At 37.2% G+C, this 18687-nt stretch overlaps 1 long non-coding RNA gene across 1 annotated transcript in view; it reads left to right on the plus strand.

Annotated features, from left to right (window-relative positions):
* LOC133569633 (uncharacterized) overlaps positions 1 to 16783 on the plus strand; it is a 54290-nt gene extending 37507 nt beyond the window's left edge. Inside the window, exon 4 of the long non-coding RNA XR_009809841.1 lies at positions 15584 to 16783. This is a non-coding gene — a long non-coding RNA (uncharacterized LOC133569633). The remainder of the gene's footprint in view (positions 1 to 15583) is intronic.
* The last annotated feature ends 1904 nt before the right edge of the window (positions 16784 to 18687 follow it).

Raw genomic sequence — 18687 nt, forward strand, 5'->3', positions numbered from 1 at the left:
AAAAAAAAAAAACAGCTCCATTTTTTATATGGCAAACAAAAAAAATGCATAATTTTCCCCCAAAATATATCAAAGTGGAATATTTAATGTAACATTATTATTTGTTTTATTTTTCTAATTTTAAATCTCTAGATCAACATTAGGTCATTCTGTCAATATAACATTTTTAAAGATTTATGTTGAATGCTGTTTTTGTCAAAGAAAACCGTTTTTTATGGAAAAAACACAAAATATACAATATTTTCACCCAATAAAATTTTTAAGTGGAATATTTGAGATTATACAATAATTGGAGCCTTAAAAAGGTCAATAACTCATAACACCATGGATTTTAATTCATTATTATTTTTTGAGCTATGACCCTTAAAAACAAATCACACCAAAATGTTGTGGATCCAAAAGTGTCCTACTCATTAAAGTGTTAAAAAATTAATTATATATATATTTTTTTAATGTTTACTTTTAACATAATAATCTCGAGATCATCTTCAGATATATCCGTTAATTGTAAGTTGTAATGTTGTTTATGTATTTATTTGTTTTTTTTTCCGCCCTTATATAAAAAAAAAAAAAACAAAAAAAAAAAACAGCTCCATTTTTTATATGGCAAACACAAAAAATGCATAATTTCCCCCCAAAATATCTCAAAGTGAATATTTAATGTAACGTTATTATTTGTATTATTTTTCAAGTTTTAAATCTCAAGATCAACATTAGGTCATTCTGTCAATAGAACATTTTTAAAGATTTATGTTGAATGCTCTTTTTGTCAGAGAAAACCCAGTTTTTTATGGAAAAAACACAAAATATGCAATATTTTCACCCAATAAAATTTTTAAGTGGAATATTTGAGATTATACGATAATTGGAGCCTTAAAAAGGTCAATAACTCATAACACCATTGATTTTAATGCATTATTATTTTTTGAACAATGACACTTAAAAACAAATCACACTAAAATTATTGAGGTTCTAAAAGGGTCCTACTCATTAAAGTGTTAAAAAATTAATTATATATATATTTTTTACAGTTTACTTTTAACATAATAATTTCAATATCTTTTTTGGGTTTTTTTTTCGGCCCTTATATAAAAAAAAAAAAAAAAAAACAGCTCCATTTTTTTATATGGCAAACACAAAAAATGCATAATTTTCCCCAAAAATATATCAAAGTGGAATATTTAACGTAACATTATTATTTGTTTTATTTTTCTAATTTTAAATCTCTAGATCAACATTAGGTCATTCTGTCAATATAAAATTTTTAAAGATTTATGTTGAATGCTGTTTTTGTCAAAGAAAACCGTTTTTTATGGAAAAAACACAAAATATACAATATTTTCACCCAATAAAATTTTTAAGTGGAATATTTGAGATTATACAATAATTGGAGCCTTAAAAAGGTCAATAACTCATAACACCATTGATTTTAATTCATTATTATTTTTTGAGCAATGACCCTTAAAAACAAATCACACCAAAATGTTGGGGATCCAAAAGTGTCCTACTCATTAAAGTGTTAAAAAATTAATTATATATATATTTTTTAATGTTTACTTTTAACATAATAATCTCGAGATCATCTTCAGATATATCCGTTAATTGTAAGTTGTATTGTTGTTTATGTATTTATTTGGGTTTTTTTCCGCCCTTATATAAAAAAACAACAAACAAAAAAAAAACGGCTCCATTTTTTATATGGCAAACACAAAAACTGCATAATTTTCCCCCAAAATATCTCAAAGTGGAATATTTAATGTAACGTTATTATTTGTATTATTTTTCAAGTTTTAAATCTCAAGATCAACATTAGGTCATTCTGTCAATATACAATTTTTAAAGATTTATGTTGAATGCTGTTTTTGTCAAAGAAAACCGTTTTTTATGGAAAAAACACAAAATATGCAATATTTTCACCCAATAAAATTTTTAAGTGGAATATTTGAGATTATACAATAATTGGAGCCTTAAAAAAGGTCAATAACTCATAACACCATTGATTTTAATGCATTATTATTTTTTGAACAATGACACTTAAAAACAAATCACACTAAAATTATTGAGGTACTAAAAGGGTCCTACTCATTAAAGTGTTAAAAAATTAATTATATATTTTTTTTTTACAGTTTACTTTTAATATAATAATTTCAATATCTTTTTTGGGGTTTTTTTTCGGCCCTTATATAAAAAAAAAAAAAAAAACAGCTCCATTTTTTATATGGCAAACACAAAAAATGCATAATTTTCCCCAAAAATATATCAAAGTGGAATATTTAATGTAACATTATTATTTGTTTTATTTTTCTAATTTTAAATCTCTAGATCAACATTAGGTCATTGTGTCAACATAAAATTTTTAAAGATTTATGTTGAATGCTGTTTTTGTCAAAGAAAACCGTTTTTTATGGAAAAAACACAAAATATACAATATTTTCACCCAATAAAATTTTTAAGTGGAATATTTGAGATTATACAATAATTGGAGCCTTAAAAAGGTCAATAACTCATAACACCATGGATTTTAATTCATTATTATTTTTTGAGCAATGACCCTTAAAAACAAATCACACCAAAATGTTGTGGATCCAAAAGTGTCCTACTCATTAAAGTGTTAAAAAATTAATTATATATATATTTTTTTAATGTTTACTTTTAACATAATAATCTCGAGATCATCTTCAGATATATCCGTTAATTGTAAGTTGTATTGTTGTTTATGTATTTATTTGGGTTTTTTTTCCGCCCTTATATAAAAATAAAAAAAAAAATAAAAAAAACAGCTCCATTTTTTATATGGCAAACACAAAAAATGCATAATTTCCCCCCAAAATATCTCAAAGTGAATATTTAATGTAACGTTATTATTTGTATTATTTTTCAAGTTTTAAATCTCAAGATCAACATTAGGTCATTCTGTCAATAGAACATTTTTAAAGATTTATGTTGAATGCTCTTTTTGTCAAAGAAAACCGTTTTTTATGGAAAAAACCCAAAATATACAATATTTTCACCAGATAAAATTTTTAAGTGGAATATTTGAGATTATACAATAATTGGAGCCTTAAAAAGGTCAATAACTCATAACACCATTGATTTTAATTCATTATTATTTTTTGAGCAATGACACTTAAAAACAAATCACACCAAAATTATTGAGGTTCTAAAAGGGTCCTACTCATTAAAGTGTTAAAAAATTAATTATATATATTTTTTTTACAGTTTACTTTTAACATAATAATCTCGATATCTTTTTGGGGTTTTTTTTTTCGGCCCTTATATGAAAAAAACAAAACAAAACAAAAAAAAACAGCTCCATTTTTTATATGGCAAACACAAAAAATGCATAATTTTCCCCAAAAATATATCAAAGTGGAATATTTAATGTAACATTATTATTTGTTTTATTTTTCTAATTTTAAATCTCTAGATCAACATTAGGTCATTCTGTCAATAGAACATTTTTAAAGATTTATGTTGAATGCTGTTTTTGTCAAAGAAAACCGTTTTTTATGGAAAAAACACAAAATATACAATATTTTCACCCAATAAAATTTTTAAGTGGAATATTTGCGATTATACAATAATTGGAGCCTTAAAAAGGTCAATAACTCATAACACCCTTGATTTTAATTAATTATTATTTTTTGAGCAATGAGCCTTAAAAACAAATCACACCAAAATGTTGTGGATCCAAAAGTGTCCTACTCATTAAAGTGTTAAAAAATTAATTATATATATATTTTTTTAATGTTTACTTTTAACATAATAATCTCGAGATCATCTTCAGATCTATAAGTTGTATTGTTGTTTATGTTTTTTGTTTGTTCGTTTTCAGCCCTTATTTAAAAAAAAAAAAAACACAAAAAAACACAAAATAGCTCATTTTTTTGTACGGCAAACACAAAAAAATGCATAATTTCCCCCCAAAATATCTCAAAGTGAATATTTAATGTAACGTTATTATTTGTATTATTTTTCAAGTTTTAAATCTCAAGATCAACATTAGGTCATTCTGTCAATATAAAATTTTTAAAGATTTATGTTGAATGCTGTTTTTGTCAAAGAAAACCGTTTTTTATGGAAAAAACACAAAATATACAATATTTTCACCCAATAAAATTTTTAAGTGGAATATTTGAGATTATACAATAATTGGAGCCTTAAAAAGGTCAATAACTCATAACACCATTGATTTTAATTCATTATTATTTTTTGAACAATGACACTTAAAAACAAATCACACCAAAATTATTGAGGTTCTAAAAGGGTCCTACTCATTAAAGTGTTAAAAAATTAATTATATATATTTTTTTTACAGTTTACTTTTAACATAATAATCTCGATATCTTTTTTTTTTTTTTTTTTCGGCCCTTATATGAAAAAAACAAAACAAAACAAAAAAAAACAGCTCCATTTTTTATATGGCAAACACAAAAAATGCATAATTTTCCCCCAAAATATATCAAAGTGGAATATTTAATGTAACGTTATTATTTGTTTTATTTTTCAAATTTTAAATCTCTAGATCAACATTAGGTCATTCTGTCAATATAACATTTTTAAAGATTTATGTTGAATGCTGTTTTCGTCAAAGAAAACCGTTTTTTATGGAAAAAACACAAAATATACAATATTTTCACCCAATAAAATTTTTAAGTGGAATATTTGAGATTATACAATAATTGGAGCCTTAAAAAGGTCAATAACTCATAACACCATTGATTTTAATTCATTATTATTTTTTGAACAATGACACTTAAAAACAAATCACACCAAAATTATTGAGGTTCTAAAAGGGTCCTACTCATTAAAGTGTTAAAAAATTAATTATATATATTTTTTTTACAGTTTACTTTTAACATAATAATCTCGATATCTTTTTTTTTTTTTTTTTTCGGCCCTTATATGAAAAAAACAAAACAAAACCAAAAAAAACAGCTCCATTTTTTATATGGCCAACACAAAAAATGCATAATTTTCCCCCAAAATATATCAAAGTGGAATATTTAATGTAACGTTATTATTTGTTTTATTTTTCAAATTTTAAATCTCTAGATCAACATTAGGTCATTCTGTCAATATAACATTTTTAAAGATTTATGTTGAATGCTGTTTTCGTCAAAGAAAACCGTTTTTTATGGAAAAAACACAAAATATACAATATTTTCACCCAATAAAATTTTTAAGTGGAATATTTGAGATTATACAATAATTGGAGCCTTAAAAAGGTCAATAACTCATAACACCACTGATTTTAATTCATTATTATTTTTTGAGCAATGACCCTTAAAAACAAATCACACCAAAATGTTGTGGATCCAAAAGGGTCCTACTCATTAAAGTGTTAAAAATTAATTATATATATATTTTTTTAATGTTTACTTTTAACATAATAATCTCGAGATCATCTTCAGATATATCCGTTAATTGTAAGTTGTATTGTTGTTTATGTATTTATTTGTTTTTTTTTTCCGCCCTTATATAAAAAAAAAAAAAAAACAAAAAAAAAAACAGCTCCATTTTTTATATGGCAAACACAAAAAATGCATAATTTCCCCCCAAAATATCTCAAAGTGAATATTTAATGTAACGTTATTATTTGTATTATTTTTCAAGTTTTAAATCTCAAGATCAACATTAGGTCATTCTGTCAATAGAACATTTTTAAAGATTTATGTTGAATGCTCTTTTTGTCAGAGAAAACCCAGTTTTTTATGGAAAAAACACAAAATATGCAATATTTTCACCCAATAAAATTTTTAAGTGGAATATTGGCGATTATACAATAATTGAAGCCTTAAAAAGGTCAATAACTCATAACACCATTGATTTTAATTCATTATTATTTTTTGAGCAATGAGCCTTAAAAACGAATCACACCAAAATTCATTAAAGTGTTAAAAAATTAATTATATATATATTTTTTACTGTTTACTTTTAACATAATAATCTCGAGATCATCTTCAGATCTATAAGTTGTATTGTTGTTTATGTTTTTTGTTTGTTCGTTTTCAGCCCTTATTTAAAAAAAAAAAAACACAAAAAAACACAAAATAGCTCATTTTTTTTGTACGGCAAACACAAAAAAATGCATAAATTTCCCCCAAAATATCTCAAAGTGGAATATTTAATGTGACGTTATTGGAGCCTTGAATAGGTCAATAATTCATAATGACATTGCTTTTGATTCATTATTATGTTTTAAAGAAAGAAACAGCCTGCATGGCAACTTTGTGAGTCGAGTAAACATTGCAACATTTTTTTGTTACAATTCACCTGTTTGCTCCTTTATACCACTTTTTATATTTTTTATTTTTTCAATTGTATTTTTCAAATGTGCCGTGGGACCTGCGGTCCACACTTTGGACACCCCTGCAATACACAGTACAGTAGCACCTAGTGTTGTTCCGATACCAATATTTTGGTACTGGTACCAAAATTATTTTGATTCTTTTCGATACTTTTCTAAATAAAGGGTACCACAAAAATGGCATTATTGGCTTTATTTTAACAAACAAATCATAGGGTACATTAAACACTTCTTTCTTTTTGCAAGTGTTGTCCTTAAATATATTAGTGAACAAACAAGACCATTCATCCATCCATTTTCTACCGCTTGTTCCTTTAGGAACATTTCTCAACGAGCTATTGCAAGGAATTTAGGTATTTCACCATCTACGGTCCGCGATATCATCAAAAAGGTTCAGAGTGTCTGGAGAAATCACTGCACAAACGCGATGATTTTACGGACCTTCAATCCCTCAGGCGGTATTGCATCCAAAAAGCGACTTCAGTGTGTGAAGGATATCACCAAATGGGTTCAGGAACACTTCATAAAACCACTGTCAGTAACAACAGTTGGTCGCTACATCTGTAAGTGCAAGTTAAAACTCTACTATGCAAAGCCAAAGCCATTTATCAACAACACCCAGAAAGGCCGCCGGCTTCTCTGGGCCTGAATTCATCTACAAACCCCGTTTCCATATGAGTTGGGAAATTGTGTTAGATGTAAATATAAACGGAATACAATGATTTGCAAATCATTTTCAACCCATATTCAGTTGAATATGCTACAAAGACAACATATTTGATGTTCAAACTGATAAAAAAATGTTTTAACAAATAATAATTTACTTTAGAATTTGATGCCAGAAACACGTGACAGAGAAGTTGGGAAAGGTGGCAATAAATACTGATAAAGTTGAGGAATACTCATCAAACACTTATTTGGAACATCCCACAGGTGTGCAGGCTAATTGGGAACAGGTGGGTGCCATGATTGGACATGAAAACAGCTTCCAAAAAAATACTCAGTCTTTCACAAGAAAGGATGGGGCGAGGTACACCCCTTTATCCACAAATGCAAGCGCAAATAGTCAAACAGTTTAAGAACAACGTTTCTCAATGTACAGTTGCAAGAAATTTAGGGATTTCAACATCTACGGTCCATAATATCATCAAAAGATTCAGAGAATCTGGAGAAATCACTCCACGTAAGCGGCATGGCCGGAAACCAACATTGAATGACCGTGACCTTCGATCCGTCAGACGGCGCTGTATCAAAAACCGACATCAATCTCTAAAGGATATCACCACATGGGCTCAGGAACACTTCAGAAAACCACTATCAGTAACGACAGTTGGTCGCTACATCTGTAAGTGCAAGTTAAAACTCTACTATGCAAAGCCAAAGCCATTTATCAACAACACCCAGAAAGGCCGCCGGCTTCTCTGGGCCTGAGTTCATCTAAGATGGAATGATGCAAAGTGGAAAAGTGTTCTGTGGTCTGACGAGTCCACATTTCAAATTTGTTTTTGGAAACTGCGGATGTCGTGTTCTGCGGACCAAAGAGGAAAAGAACCATCCGGATTGTTATAGGCGCAAAGTTCAAAAGCCAGCATCTGTGATGGTATGGGGGTGTATTAGTGCCCAAGGCATGGGTAACTTACACATCTGTGAAGGCACCATTAATGCTGAAAGGTCCATACAGGTTTTGGAAAAACATATGTTGCCTTACAAGCAACATCATCATGGACGCCCCTGCTTATTTCAGCAAGACAATGCCAAGCCTTGTGTTACAACAGCGTGGATTTATAGTAAAATCAATCAATCAATCAATGTTTATTTATATAGCCCCAAATCACAAATGTCTCAAAGGACTGCACAAATCATTACGACTACAACATCCTCGGAAGAACCCACAAAAGGGCAAGGAAAACTCACCCCCAGTGGGCCGGGAGAATTCACATTCAGTGGGACGCCAGTGACAATGCTGACTATGAGAAACCTTGGAGAGGACCTCAGATGTGGGCAACCCCCCCCTCTAGGGGACCGAAAGCAATGGATGTCGAGCGGGTCTAACATGATACTGTGAAAGTTCAATCCATAGTGGCTCCAAGACAGCAGTGAGAGTCCCGTCCACAGGAAACCATCTCAAGCGGATCAGCAGCGTAGAGATGTCCCCAACCGATACAGGCGAGCGGTCCATCCTGGGTCCCGACGAGCGGTCCATCCTGGGTATCGACTCTGGACAGTCAGTACTTCATCCATGGTCATCGGACCGGACCCCCTCCACAAGGGAGGGGGGGACATAGGAGAAAGAAAAGAAGCGGCAGATCAACTGGTCTAAAAAGGAGGTATATTTAAAGGCTAGAGTATACAGATGAGTTTTAAGATGAGACTTAAATGCTTCTACTGAGGTAGCATCTCGAACTGTTACCGGGAGGGCATTCCAGAGTACTGGAGCCCGAACGGAAAACGCTCTATAGCCCGCAGACTTTTTTTGAGCTCTAGGAATCACTAATAATCCGGAGTCTTTTGAACGCAGATTTCTTGCCGGGACATACGGTACAATACAATCGGCAAGATAGGCTGGAGCTAGACCGTGTAGTATTTTATACGTAAGTAGTAAAACCTTAAAGTCACATCTTAAGTGCACAGGAAGCCAGTGCAGGTGAGCCAGTACAGGCGTAATGTGATCAAACTTTCTTGTTCTTGTCAAAAGTCTAGCAGCCGCATTTTGTACCAACTGTAATCTTTTAATGCTAGACATGGGGAGACCCGAAAATAATACGTTACAGTAATCGAGACGAGACGTAACAAACGCATGGATAATGATATCGGCGTCTTTAGTGGACAAAATGGAGCGAATTTTAGCGATATTACAGAGATGAAAGAAGGCCGTTTTAGTAACGCTGTTAATGTGTGACTCAAAGGAGAGAGTTGGGTCGAAGATAATACCCAGATTTTTTACAGAGTCACCTTGTTTTATTATTTGGTTGTCAAATGTTAAAGTTGTATTATTAAATAGAGGTCGGTGTCTAGCAGGACCGATAATCAGCATTTCCGTTTTTTTGGCATTAAGTTGCAAAAAGTTAGCGGACATCCATTGTTTAATTTCATTAAGACACGCTTCCAACTGACTACAGTCCGGCGTGTTGGTCAGCTTTAGGGGCATGTAGAGTTGGGTGTCATCAGCATAACAGTGAAAGCTAATACCGTATTTGCGGTACTGAGAGTGCGGGTACTGGACTGGGATTTGTAGATCAAATGTGACACACCAACTTATAATACACACGATTCCATAGTTTGCAGGTGTTTTTAAGATATGTACGGGCTGGGAACTCGACATGCCTCTGTTGCAAACAGACTTGCTCAGACGGCAATCATTTACGAATTGTGACCATTGCGCTAAAAGCTCACTCTTATACGTTTTTCGGACATCAGAACCGTTCCGACACGTTGAGGAATTCAACCAGATTTATTTGGTTTGTTTAATTAATTAACACTGCTAAGAGCCGAACCCAGGTAAACTATGGTTGTGTACGACTTTAATGTTACGTGTACTGTGCTGGTTGTAGAACTGTATCACACTGAGAGCTGTTCCTAATATTTTGGTGACCCAATTTCCGCGGTGTAATCGCAAACATGTCTGCAGAGGTGCTAATAGTATCACCTCCCCCGCAAGTTCGCTCAAACTTTATAGTTGTTGCTTTTAATTGTTTTGTAGCAGCTCTTATTATCGCCGTGGCAACTCTAAGCCTATTTTGCAAAATATGATGGACGCTGAACTGTACACACATTTGAGGTGTGGCACAAACTCCAAAACCCAAAACCAGTGAAGTTGGCACGTTGTGTAAATCGTATATAAAACAGAATATAATGATTTTCAAATCCTTTTCAACTCATATTTAGTTGAATGGACTGAAAAGACAAGATACTTTAGCGTTTAAACTGGTAAACTTTGTCATTTTTTGCAAATATTAGCTCATTTGGAATTTGATGCCTGCAACATGTTTCCAAAAAGCTGGCACAAGTGGCAAAAAAGACTTTTCAATCCCTCAGGCGGTATTGCATCCAAAAAGCGACTTCAGTGTGTGAAGGATATCACCAAATGGGTTCAGGAACACTTCATAAAACCACTGTCAGTAACAACAGTTGGTCGCTACATCTGTAAGTGCAAGTTAAAACTCTACTATGCAAAGCCAAAGCCATTTATCAACAACACCCAGAAAGGCCGCCGGCTTCTCTGGGCCTGAATTCATCTACAAACCCCGTTTCCATATGAGTTGGGAAATTGTGTTAGATGTAAATATAAACGGAATACAATGATTTGCAAATCATTTTCAACCCATATTCAGTTGAATATGCTACAAAGACAACATATTTGATGTTCAAACTGATAATTTTTTTTATTTTTTTTACAAATAATCATTTACTTTAGAATTTGATGCCAGCAACACGTGACACAGAAGTTGGGAAAGGTGGCAATAAATACTGATAAAGTTGAGGAATGCTCATCAAACACTTATTTGGACCATCCCACAGGTGAACAGGCTAATTGGAAACAGGTGGTTGACATGATTTAAATGATGAAAAGCAACTTCCATGAAATGCTCAGTAATTCACAACCAAGGATGGGGCGAGGGTCACCACTTTGTGAACAAATGTGTGAGCAAATTCTCCAACATTTTAAGAACATTTCTCAACGAGCTATTGTGAGGAATTTAAGGATTTCACCATTTACGGTCCGTAGTATCATCAAAAGGTTCAGAGAATCTGGACAAATAACTCCACGTAAGCGGCAAAGCCCGTGACCTTGGATCCCTCAGGCGGTACTGCATCAAAAAGCGACATCATTGTGTGAAGGATATCACCACATGGGCTCAGGAACACTTCGGAAAACCACTGTCTGTGAATACAGTTTGTCGCTACATCTGTAAGTAAAAGTTACAACTTTACTACTCAAAGCGAAAGCCATTTCTCAACAATACCCAGAAACGCTGCCGGAGCTTTTTTTAAAATGGACTGATGCAAATTTCGATTTATTTTTTTTAAACTGCGGACGTCGTGTCCTCCGGACTAAAGAGGAAAAGAACCATCCCGACTGTTAAAGGCACAATGTTCAAAAAACAGCGTCTGTGATGGTATGGGGGTGTATTAGTGCCCAAGGCATGGGTAACTTACACATCTGTGAAGGCACCATTAAAGCTGAAAGGTACATACAGGTTTTGGAGCAACATATGTTGTCATCCAAGCAACATCTTTTTCATGGACGCCCCTGCTTATTTCAGCAAGACAATGCCAAGCCATGTGATACAACAGTGTGGGTTCATAGTAAAAGAGTGCGGGTACGAGACTGGCCTCCCTGTAGTCCAGACCTGTCTCCCATCGAAAATATTTGGCACATTATAAAGCGTCAAATACTACAATGGAGAGACTGTTGAACAACTTAAGCTGTACATCAAGCAAGAATGGGAAAGAATTCCACCTGAAAAGCTTCAAATATTGGTCTCCTCAGTTCCCAAACGTTTACTGAGTGTTGTTAAAAGGAAAGGCCATGTAACACAGTGGTAAAAATGCCCCCGTGCCAACTTTTTTGCAATGTGTTGCTGCCATTAAATTCCATGTAAATGATCATTATCCTGGCCTAACTCCATTGGCTCCCTGTCCGTCAGCATCCATCCATCCATTTTCTACCGCTTATTCCCTTTAGGGGTCGCGGGGGGCGCTGGCGCCTATCTCAGCTACAATCGGGCGGAAGGCGGCGTACACCCTGGACAAGTCGCCACCTCATCACAGGGCCAACACAGATAGACAGACAACATTCACACTCACATTCACACACTAGGGCCAATTTAGTGTTGCCAATCAACCTATCCCCAGGTGCATGTCTTTGGAGGTGGGAGGAAGCCGGAGTACCCGGAGGGAACCCACGCATTCACGGGGAGAACATGCAAACTCCACACAGAAAGATCCTCAGCCTGGAATTGAACCCAGGACTGCAGGAACTTCGTATTGTGAGGCAGACGCACTAACCCCTCTGCCACCGTGAAGCCTGTCCGTCACCGCATTGATCGTAAATTACTTTTAATTGTTTTTAAATCCCTAATTGGTCTGGCCCCACAATACCTGACCGAGCTACTGCATCATCATACCTCGTCTAGAGCCCTAAGGTCAACTGACCAACTGCTGTTGGCGGTCTAGTGATCCAGGCTAAAGACCAGAGGGGACCGTTGCCGCCCCTAAACTCTGGAATGGCCTTCCTCTCCACATTAGGTCAGCCCAGAGCCTGGGGGTTTTCAAAACCCTTCTTGAGACCTGCCTCTTCTCGCTGGCCTTTGACCTGAGCTGAGTATGCCCACTAAGCCACCATTTTCTAGTCCTACCCCCCCTCTGCCCCTTCGCTTTAGTTTTATTTTTTCTATTTTTCGCACTTTTTATTACTGTGATTTTTATTTTGTAATTTTTTTTTTTTACTTTTTATTCGACCCCTCTTACCGTATTGCTTTTTGCACAATTTTATTCAGCTCATTCTTTGTTTATGTTCTTTGTTTATTTTCTATTTCTGTTGCTCTATGCTTTTTTTTTATCAATCAATGTTTATTTATATAGCCCCAAATCACAAATGTCTCAAAGGACTGCACAAATCATTACGACTACAACATCCTCGGAAGAACCCACAAAAGGGCAAGGAAAACTCACACCCAGTGGGCAGGGAGAATTCACATTCAGTGGGACGCCAGTGACAATGCTGACTATGAGAAACCTTGGAGAGGACCTCAGATGTGGGCAACCCCCCCCCTCTAGGGGACCGAAAGCAATGGATGTCGAGCGGGTCTAACATGATACTGTGAAAGTTCAATCCATAGTGGCTCCAAGACAGCAGTGAGAGTCCCGTCCACAGGAAACCATCTCAAGCGGATCAGCAGCGTAGAGATGTCCCCAACCGATACAGGCGAGCGGTCCATCCTGGGTCTCGACTCTGGACAGTCAGTACTTCATCCATGGTCATCGGACCGGACCCCCTCCACAAGGGAGGGGGGGACATAGGAGAAAGAAAAGAAGCGGCAGATCAACTGGTCTAAAAAGGAGGTCTATTTAAAGGCTAGAGTATACAGATGAGTTTTAAGATGAGACTTAAATGCTTCTACTTAAATGCTTCTAACCTGTAAAGCACTTTGGTTCAATTTAAAAGTTGTTGTAAACGTGCTGTGTAAATAAAATTGACTTGACTTGACTATTTGCGGGCTTCACGGTGGCAGAGGGGTTAGTGCGTCTGCCTCGCAATACGAAGGTCCTGCAGTCCTGGGTTCAAATCCAGGCTCGGGATCTTTCTGTGTGGAGTTTGCATGTTCTCCCCGTGAATGCGTGGGTTCCCTCCGGGTACTCCGGCTTCCTCCCACTTCCAAAGACATGCACCTGGGGATAGGTTGATTGGCAACACTATCAATCAATCAATCAATCAATGTTTACTTATATAGCCCTAAATCACTAGTGTCTCAAAGGGCTGCACAAACCACTACGACATCCTCGGTAGGCCCACATAAGGGCAAGGAAAACTCACACCCAGTGGGACACCGGTGACGATAATGACCCAGTGGGACGTCGGTGACAATAATGACTATGAGAACATGATACTGTGATACTGATGATACTGATGACTATGAGAACATATGAGAACATGATACTGTGAAAGATCAATCCATAATGGATCCAACACAGTCGCGAGAGTCCAGTCCAAAGCGGATCCAACACAGCAGCGAGAGTCCCGTTCACAGCGGAGCCAGCAGGAAACCATCCCAAGCGGAGGCTGATCAGCAGCGCAGAGATGTCCCCAGCCGATACATAGGCGAGCAGTACATGGCCACCGGATCGGACCGGACTCCCTCCACAAAGGAAAGTGGGACATAGAAGAAAAAGAAAAGAAACGGCAGATCAACTGGTCTAAAAAGGGAGTCTATTTAAATGCTAGAGTATACAAATGAGTTTTAAGGTGAGACTTAAATGCTTCTACTGAGGTAGCATCTCGAACTGTTACCGGGAGGGCATTCCAGAGTACTGGAGCCTGAAATGAAAAAGCTCTACAGCCCGCAGACTTTTTTTGGGCTTTGGGGATCACTAATAAGCCGAAGTCCTTTGAACGCAGATTTCTTGCCGGGACATATGGTACAATACAATCGGCAAGATAGGATAGAGCTAGACCGTGTAGTATTTTATACGTAAGTAGTAAAACCTTAAAGTCACATCTTAAGTGCACAGGAAGCCAGTGCAGGTGAGCCAGTACAGGCGTAATGTGATCAAACTTTCTTGTTCTTGTCAAAAGTCTAGCAGCCGCATTTTGTACCAACTGTAATCTTTTAATGCTAGACATGGGGAGACCCGAAAATAATACGTTACAGTAGTCGAGGCGAGACGTAACAAACGCATGGATAATGATCTCAGCGTCTTTAGTGGACGAATGGAGCGAATTTTAGCGATATTGCGGAGATGAAAGAAGGCCGTTTTAGTAACGCTTTTAATGTGTGCCTCAAAAGAGAGAGTTGGGTCGAAGATAATACCCAGATTCTTTACCGTGTCGCCTTGTTTAATTGTTTGGTTGTCAAATGTTAGAGTTGTATTATTAAATAGAGGTCGGTGTCTAGCAGGACCGATAATCAGCATTTCCGTTTTTTTGGCGTTGAGTTGCAAAAGGTTAGCGGACATCCATTGTTTAATTTCATTAAGACACGCCTCCAGCTGACTACAATCCGGCATGTTGGTCAGCTTTAGGGGCATGTAGAGTTGGGTGTCATCAGCATAACAGTAAAAGCTAACACCGTATTTGCGTATGATGTGGCCCTAGTGTGTGAATGTGAGTGTGAATGTTGTCTGTCTATCTGTGTTGGCCCTGTGATGAGGTGGCGACTTGTCCAGGATGCACCCCGCCTTCCGCCCGATTGTAGCTGAGATAGGCACCAGCGCCCCCCGCGACCCCGAAAGGGAATACGCGGTAGAAAATGGATGGATGGATGGATGGATGACTATTTGCAAAAATAAAATTTTGTTTCTCAGTTCGAACATTCAGAACTGAGAAACTAATTGCAGTCTATTCAATTGAATATAAGTTGAAAATTATTTTCAAATCATTATATTCAGTTTTTTTTTTCACCATTTACACAACACGCCGACTTCACTGGCTTCTGGTTTTGTATTTTATTCAAACGGATTGCTCATTGCGTCGAATTATAATCAAGTTTTTTGGAGCTGTTATGCGATTAGATTAGATCTTTAATAACATTCTGTGTTTTTATCCATCCTCAGGTGTGGTCTGTAATACAAACAAAGAAGTGCACACCGTAAATGAACGTTTGATCCTTTTATGAGTGGAAACAGAGGGACTTCCAAGCGAACACAACGCCGAGGCCTCGTCAGGTGAATTCTATTCCCTGCCTTGTTTGAGTAGAAACAGCAGCAAATAAAAAGTACAAAGTGTAGACCTCTTGTTACTTCGGGTTTGATGCCAGACCTCCTGGGAAGCCGCGATGCTGCCTTGTTTACATGTGCAGCGGGAAGCAAAGGAAGGGAAATACATGGAGAAAAAAAATAAATTAAAAAAAGCGACAGGTGATATAAGAGTCGTTGGCAGACTCTAATGAGAGCTGAAAGAGAGCTAATCTAATTAAGCTCGTCCTAGTCCTGCTCTGGGTTTGTTGACGCCGCTCTCGGCTGTTACGTAACATCGCTTTGTTGCCTTCCTCGGAATACTCTCCATGTTTGTTTTGTTTGCGCAGGGAAGACGAGAAAAGCTTCCTTCGAAATCACACTTTTTTTTTTCCCCCCCTCTCCTTTCATCCGCTTTGATTCGGCAAGCGCCGACAAGGAGCACAAAGTGATTTAGAAACCACGCCGTGGATATTTGGAAATTACTTTAACACAGCGAATAAACGTTAAAATAAAAAAACATTCTTTGAAGCATTTAAGTCTCATCTTAAAACTCATCTGTATACTCTAGCCTTTAAATAGACCTCCTTTTTAGACCAGTTGATCTGCCGCTTCTTTTCTTTCTCCTATGTCCCCCCCTCCCTTGTGGAGGGGGTCCGGTCCGATGACCATGGATGAAGTACTGACTGTCCAGAGTCGAGACCCAGGATGGACCGCTCGTCGGGACCCAGGATGGACCGCTCGCCTGTATCGGTTGGGGACATCTCTACGCTGCTGATCCGCTTGAGATGGTTTCCTGTGGACGGGACTCTCACTGCTGTCTTGGAGCCACTATGGATTGAACTTTCACAGTATCATGTTAGACCCGCTCGACATCCATTGCTTTCAGTCCCCTAGAGGGGGGGTTGCCCACATCTGAGGTCCTCTCCAAGGTTTCTCATAGTCAGCATTGTCACTGGCGTCCCACTGAATGTGAATTCTCCCTGCCCACTGGGTGTGAGTTTTCCTTGCCCTTTTGTGGGTTCTTCCGAGGATGTTGTAGTCGTAATGATTTGTGCAGTCCTTTGAGACATTTGTGATTTGGGGCTATATAAATAAACATTGATTGATTGATTGAGTGTGTAACTCACGGTTTGGATTTTGTTTGCCTACACGCTCGTGTTGTGTTCACACTTGCGGGAAAATGCATACTTTCCATATTGCTACGAATATTAAATAAAGGGGCGTAGCGGCTCAGATTTTAGGTTGTCCTGAAGAATTTGGAGGTAATCCTCCTTTTTCATTGTCCCATTTACTCTCTGTAAAGCACCAGTTCCATTGGCAGCAATACAGGCCCGTAGCATAATACTACCACCACCATGCTTGACGGTAGGGATGGTGTTCCTGGGATTAAAAGCCTCACCTTTTCTCCTGCAAACATATTGCTGGGTATTGTGGCCAAACAAATACATTTTTGTTTTATTCGATATTACATGTACAAAGATAAATTCATAAAAGAACCAAACTTCATGAATGTTTTTTGTGACCAACAAGTATGTGCTCCAATCACTCTGTCACAAAAAAATAAGAGTTGTAGAAATTATTGGAAACTAAAGACAGCCATGCCATTACGTTCTTTATAAGTGTACGTAAACTTTTGATCGTGACTGTATGTATAGATTTATGTATTTATATCAGGGGTCGGCAACCTTTACCACTTAAAGAGCCATTGTGTCCCATCCATCCATCCATTTTCTACCGCCTATTCCCTTTCTGGGTCGCGGGGGGCGCTGGCGCCTATCTCAGCTACAATCGGGCGGAAGGCGGGGTACACCCTGGACAAGCCGCCACCTCATCGCAGGGCCAACACAGATAGACAGACAACATTCGCAGACAACTTTAAATAGACTCCCTTTTTAGACCAGTTGATCTGCCGTTTCTTTTCTTTTTCTTCTATGTCCCACTCTCCCTTGTGGAGGGAGTCCGGTCCGATCCGGTGGCCATGTACTGCTCGCCTGTGTATCGGCTGGGGACATCTCTGCGCTGCTGATCAGCCTCCGCTTGGGATGGTTTCCTGCTGGCTCCGCTGTGAACGGGACTCTCGCTGCTGTGTTGGATCCGCTTTGGACTGGACTCTCGCGACTGTGTTGGATCCATTATGAATTGATCTTTCACAGTATCATGTTCTCATATGTTCTCATAGTCATCAGTATCATCAGTATCACAGTATCATGTTCTCATAGTCATCATTGTCACCGACGTCCCACTGGGTCATTATCGTCACCGGCGTCCCACTGGGTGTGAGTTTTCCTTGCCCTTATGTGGGCCTACCGAGGATGTCGTAGTGGTTTGTGCAGCCCTTTGAGACACTAGTGATTTAGGGCTATATAAGTAAACATTGATTGATTGCTTGATGATTGATTCACACTCACATTCACACATTAGGGCCAATTTAGTGTTGCCAATCAACCTATCCCCAGGTGCATGTTTTTGGAAGTGGGAGGAAGCCGGAGTACCCGGAGGGAACCCACGCATTCACGGGGAGAACATGCAAACTCCACACAGAAAGTTCCCGAGCCTGGATTTGAACCCAGGACTGCAGGAACTTCGTATTGTGAGGCAGACGCACTAACCCCTCTTCCACCGTGAAGCCGTCCCGTTTCACAAAATACAGAAGACATTGGGAGCCGCAACCATTCTCGCGAATATCTGCTGACGGTCACCCAGATAACAATAATAAGGGCGTGCTATGAAGCCACTGCCTTTGACGCCTTCTACAACATGTACAAACATCTTGCCAGTCCAGCAACATGTTGTATGTGGCTTCCGCAGAGGCACGTACACGACTGCCGGCATAGTTGTTCAACAGCCATACAGGTCACACTGAAGGTTGTGATATAAACAACTTTAACACTCTTACTAATATGCGCCACACTGTGAACCCACACCAAACAAGAATGACAAACACATTTTACAGTACATCCGCACTGTAACACATTATAAAC

This window comes from Nerophis ophidion, linkage group LG02, assembly GCF_033978795.1.
Source record: "Nerophis ophidion isolate RoL-2023_Sa linkage group LG02, RoL_Noph_v1.0, whole genome shotgun sequence".
Classification (NCBI taxonomy): Eukaryota; Metazoa; Chordata; class Actinopteri; order Syngnathiformes; family Syngnathidae; genus Nerophis; species Nerophis ophidion.